Raw genomic sequence first — 6,374 nt, 5'->3', positions numbered from 1 at the left:
TTGCAAATCTGAAATTAATCCCAAAATAAAAATTCTTAAGAATAGCATGCTAAGTATAATATGAAGAATGGATAAAAGGGCAAGAAATTAATGCAGAGGAAAGAAGAGCAACTGTTCAGGAATACAACAGGGAAGAAGAAATGGCTAGAAGTGTTTGTCTTTGAGAAATATTTTGGACACAGAATTAATAGGATTTGCTGACAGATTGGAAATGTGGGGGAAAGGAGGAATCAAGATAACTTCCAGAGTTATGGCCTTAGTTCCTGGGTATATTTTTGATCAATTTACTGAGTTTGAGAAGGTTGGGCAAAGAATATCTCAAAGAGAAAGTCAAGACTTTGGTTTTGAACTTTTATTCTAGTTACAAATGCTCTCTTACCAGAGCAAAGAGCAGGGTAGATGTGCCATCTCAGGAATTTCTACTGCCATGTGCCAAATTTATGTGTATATAAATTTATAGCAAGCCTCTAAAACAAAATTTATTGGCTACAACAGATAATATTAGTAAAATGTTAACTAGTATGTATACTAATGCTTGGTAATGTCTATATCAGTGCAAAGTGTTCAAAGGTCTGCCATGGATAAAGATAATGAAGTTCAGGGGTCTTGTTTCAGGTGAATGTGTAACACAGGGCTATCTTAGACAAACCTAAAGAGGAGCAAATACATTTCAAAAGTAAATAGAATTATGCCCTGATTTATCCATGGTGAGAGCTCATCTTTGAAAATGATTGGAAAATTGAAATGAATAATTAAAATTGCTTCCTCTTTGCATTCATAGATTTGAATGTTGACATCATGAGCTCCCAGGCCAAGCCAAGAAATCAGGGTCATTGAAATAGAAGAGTTCTTTATTGATTGTCCGTGGAATTCCCAGTGAGACATAGCAATGTACATTTATGCCACATCTTGATAGATGATAATCATGGATTAGATACCTAGGGTCTTTGTTAAAAGAGCTCAGATCTATCATGTACACACACTGCATCAGAGTGACTCAGAAGCCTATAAAGTCTATTTTGTAGGAAATGCCAAGTGCCTAAAAATAAAAAATGGGATGGAAGATGTATCTTTCAACTAGATTATGCTGTGTAACTTATTTCTTGATGCGTCATTTATCTGCTACAACTGGGCTATGTAACACCTCCCCTGCCCCAAATAATAAGTATTTTTTTTAGTTTCCTATGGGTCAACTATTTCAACGGGGTTTGATTAGAAGTATCTTCTAATCTCAGCTGGATTTCCTCATATGTCCAGCTAACTACTGGCTCGTCTTGGATGACCTCTTTTTGGATGATGGGAAAACTTGGTTTCCTCCAAGTTTATCTCATTTAATTAGGCTGGACTGGACACGTTCTCATAGCATGGCAGAAACACGGAAGAGATTATCAGACATGCAAGAGATTAGCAGACCATGTGCATCTTCTTTAAGCCATTCTTTGTGACACATTTGCTGATATCCCATTAGTCAAAGCAAGTAAACTGGCCGAGTCCTAAATCAGGGTGGGAGAAGAATATAAGATAATGGGGCAGACTGTGACTATGGGGTACCTATTAAGGGGGTCCATTAATGCAATCGATCTACTATAGTCTGCACACTGGTCCTGATTATTTATGTTCTTTCCACACACAAAATACACTAAACGCTTTTCAAGACTCCAAATTCTCAAGCACGGCAACAGACTTAAAGTAATTTTTATGATTTACATCAGGTTCAGATGCTTCTCCCTGGATGTGGCTTCTTTTGATATGGAGACACATACTGAAACTCTAACTGGCGCCACTCCCACAGCTCAACATAGAATGATGACACACAGATTTGATAAATATGATACTTGTTTTAAAAGAGGGAAGCATTGGAGACACATAGTAGTCATTGATTTGTTTTCAATTACTGTAAATAAGAAATACTACAAAAATAAAAATGATCACAAAACGGATCAAAGACCTGAACTGATATCTAAAATTATAAAACTCTTAGAAATATAGATAAAACGGACTTCATCAAAATGAAACACTTCTGTGCATCAAAGGACACCATCTAAAGGATGAAAAGACAGCCCTGTGACAGAATGGGAGAAAACATTTGCCAATTATATGCCATAAGGAATTAATATCCAAAACTGTAAAAAAACTCCCACAACTTCACAACAACAAAACCAAACAGCACAATTCAAAGTGGTCCAAGACTTGAACAGACATTTTTCCAAAGAGATACAAATGTCCAGTAAGCACATGAAAAGATGCAAATGAATCTTCAATATTTTAAAGTATTTAATATATTTTGTATTATAAAATATTTAATTTCTTAATTATGTTAATTGACCTGAGAAGAAAAATGAGATGATCATCTTTATAGAAGCTGAAAAGTCATTTGACAAAATTTTCAACTTTAATTTTGACCCCCAAATACTCTAAATATATATTTGATTGCTACTTTCTTAATATGACTTATCCAGTCAGCCTTGTGGAACACCAAAAACCTTACAGGCACTCTGACTAAATCAGGATATCTTACTTGAAGGCTCATGACAAGACAACATAAAGACAACAAGAAACAAATGTCAGAATAAGATAATATAAAAGCATTAGAGGCAGAAAATAATAAAAGGGGGAGGTCGAACTATCAATATTTAAAGATGATATGATTGTCTATCTGAAACCTTAAAGAATCAACTGAACGAACTATTACAAATGAGTATTATTCATATACAATTTTATTACTCATATACAAATGAGTAATAAAAATTCCCTGGGGCACCTTGGTGGCTCAGTCATTTAAGCATCTGACTTGGGTCATGGTCTCAGGATCCCGGGATCAAGCCCCGAATCAGTCTCCTTGCTCAGCGGGGAGCCTGCTTCTCTCCCTCTCCCTCTGCCTGCCACTCCCCCTGCTTGTTCTCTCTCTCTCTCTCAAATAAATAAATAAGTAAAGTCTTTTTAAAAAATTCCTTAAGATAGAAGGGATGTAGATTTAATATAGACATCTTCATATACTAACAATTACTAGTGAGAAGTTACAATGAGAGAAAAGACCCCACTTAGAGCAGCCATCAAAAAGAGAAAACATCCAAGAATGAACTTAATTGGAAGAGAGCAAGTCTTATCTGAATAGAAACTTGAATGTGCCCCTGACTGATGTAAAAGACAACTTATGCAAATGGAAAGGCACATAATAGTTTTGGACCAAAACTATAACCAAAATTTATCTAAATTACTTTATGAAGTGAATGTGATTCTAATATAGATACTAACAGGTTATTTGGAAACAGACAAGCTGATTCTAAATTTCATTTGGAGAAACAAACAAGAATAGCTAAAAAATTCTCCAGTTAAAAAAAGAGCAATAGGGTACTTTCACTAGACATAAAGCCATATTATAACATTTTATGACATAATATAACATACGATAAAACCTCTATAATTAAAACTGTGTGAGGCTGCTACATGCATAGCTATTGATTCAGAATAAAAAGTACATAAATTGTCCCATACAAATGAATAAATTTAGTATGTTTTATAGGTAGCATGTAATGTCAATGATGGAAAAAGATGGCCTCTTTAACAAGTAGTATTAGCAATAGGTAGTCATCTGAAAGAAAATTAAGTTGGATCCCTATCTCACATCATAAGGTATAGAAAAAAACACAAGTGATTTCCTTTATCACTTTGGAGTGAGGAAATCTCTAACTATTCAAAAACTATTCAAAACCCAGAAGTCCTAAAGGAAAAGCTTGACAAAAATCTCTCATATATTGAAAAAAACTTCTACAAAGCAAAACCACCATAAACAAAGACAGCCTGAGAAAAAGTATTTGTATCTTATGTTATAGACACAGGACTAACCTCCCAAACATACAAAGAATTCTTCAGAGTTGACAAGAAAAAGAACTAACCATAGATAAATGGGCAGACAGTATAAGCAGAGTGTTCACAGAAATTGAAATATTAATTGCTTTTAAATATATGACAAGATGCAAGTTGATACACTGCTGAGGTTGTGGGACTGCAGGAGACAAGTACTAATGCATTGCTGGTCAGGGGTATAAATTGCTGGGGTCCCTAAGGATGGCAATCTTGCTGTAAACACCAAATTAAAAATGCATATACCCTCTGACCCAATAACCCCACATCTGGGAACTCTGTGGAAAATGACACATAAATAAATACTGTAGTATTATTTGAAATAGTAATTGGTTAGAACTGATTAATAAGGGAGTGATGGATCAACACAGGAATCAGTGAGGGGGATGGTGGCTTGACGGTGGGCACTGATGTCATAGAACACTATGGTAACAAAGAATGGGGGAAACTATACATCGATAGGGAAGTATCTCCAAGGAATATTACGAAGTGGGAAAAAAGTAGAGACCTGAATCATATGGTGTCCTTTATGTTAAAGAGAGCAAAAATAGGAATATAGATTCCCATTTCTTTGTACTATATAAAGGAACTTTGTAAGAACACAGAAAAAGCTAGTAAGTACGAGCCACAAGTGGTGGTCCCGAGAATTAGGGAGGTGAGCGCCTGTGGAGGAAAAGTAAAAGTTTTCACTCTCTGCCTTTAATATTTTTTGACTTTTGAATCATCTAAATTTATTTTCTATTCAAAAATAAACACACAAAAAGAATGACAGTGAAGGCGGTTGACCTTGGTAGGGGAAACTAGAGGACACGGGCTGGCGCCAGTATACATTCCTATTTCTGTTATCTCCACATATCTCCCCTGGTATTTTAAAGATGACCAGAATGCTGAGAGAGATGTTTGCCAACCCTCCGGCGTCTTCTTTCTGATCTCCCCTTATAACTCCATTGGTATTTTCAAGGCTAGCACCTTGCCAGAAAAGAAGTGTGCACATGCTTCATGCGGGAAGTGATGGACCATGGCGGTTTGTGTTCCAATAATATGCCTGTTCTTTTTACATGTCTCTGATCAGATAACATTAGAAGTCTGAGGAGAGAATTAAAGATAACCACTGGAATGGTGGACGCAGGGGATAAAAGATTTAGATCAGTTGAAAACAAAAACTGGACGATTGCAGCATGTTAGAAAAAAGAAAAATAAATCACAACCATAAAGAGTAATAAAATAAGATAAAATGGGATGGGCGGAGTAAGACTGAAAATTACAGTTAGCAGAGAAAAATAAGAAAATGTCAACCTCCTTCTGGCAATATCTGGACTGCAGCTATTTTGTTTGTTTGCGAGTACAAACTTAAACACGAGCTGACAGGGAACTAGGGTAAGGGAAACATTTTCTTTGCATATCGAAAACCGGAAGAACCATCAGAGTGCCACACTGTGGGCAGTAACGACCTGGTAAGATGCTCCTCAGGAAAAAACTTGGAAATGGCTCTTAATCACAGACAGATGGACTATTGAGGACCCAAATTTCTGCTCCATATAGCACAGACTCAATAATTTTGTTCCGTAAAATGTTTAAGGAAGGCATAACCAAAAGCCTACTGCTCACATTAAAAAAAAAAAAAAAGGAAAAACGCAATAAAGCTCCCATAGAATGACCAGCTTTGAGCAGTGTTGCTTCCTGATGTACCCTCCAAGTTAAACTATTTATGTAACGTAAGTCCAAAGTAATGGAATGAAGTGATGCACTATATGGAATCATAAACTATAAACTAGCCGTAAGTTGGAGAAAAACTTGCTTTAAAAAAATTGTTAAGACTTCTTTATAGAAGGATATTAAAAGTAGGTCTGTTAGTTCTAAATACCTTTTTTGTCATTTAATTTATTTATGGCATTTCCTTTGACCAAGAGAAATATTTTTTATGAGTATTACGATCGTATGCATTTTGTTTTCCTCTTTTGTTCATATGTTTAAACTATCTTCTCTGTATCAGAGATCAGATAAAAATGAAATTGTATTTTCCTCTCCTTTCCTTGCTTATTTAAAATTCTATGTTTACCAAATTATGAATTCTCATACATACATACATATATGTGTGTGTGTGTGTGTGTGTGTGTGTGTGTGTGACTCTTCCCATTTTTTTCTTTTGGTCTCTTGATGTAGCACATGAGTTTAATTGTAAATTTCTGGGTTCCTCCTCCTCCCCCTCCTTCTTCTTGAATGCAAATACTTCCCTCCTCATTCTTTGCTTTGGCGGTGGAGGTGAGCTGCTCAGATCTCACTTCAGAAAAATTGATTGTGAGGTCCAGCCTGCAAAAAAAAAGAGTCACCATTTTGGAAGGGGCAAACGCTTCTGATCAGCAACAGGGGGTAGGGCTGCTTTCACACAATGACAGATGGAAAGAATGTGTGCAGAACTGAGGTGATCCACTTAGGTTCTGCTCCCTACTCCCTCGTCCTCCTGGGACTGTGAATGAACAAGTGCAGCACTCTCAGCCTAATGAGCGTGA

Source organism: Callorhinus ursinus, unplaced genomic scaffold (assembly GCF_003265705.2).
Source record: "Callorhinus ursinus isolate GAN/ISIS: 27379988/994484 unplaced genomic scaffold, GSC_fseal_2.0 scaffold12, whole genome shotgun sequence".
In the NCBI taxonomy this organism is placed as follows: Eukaryota; Metazoa; Chordata; class Mammalia; order Carnivora; family Otariidae; genus Callorhinus; species Callorhinus ursinus.
This window is presented reverse-complemented; position numbering follows the sequence as displayed.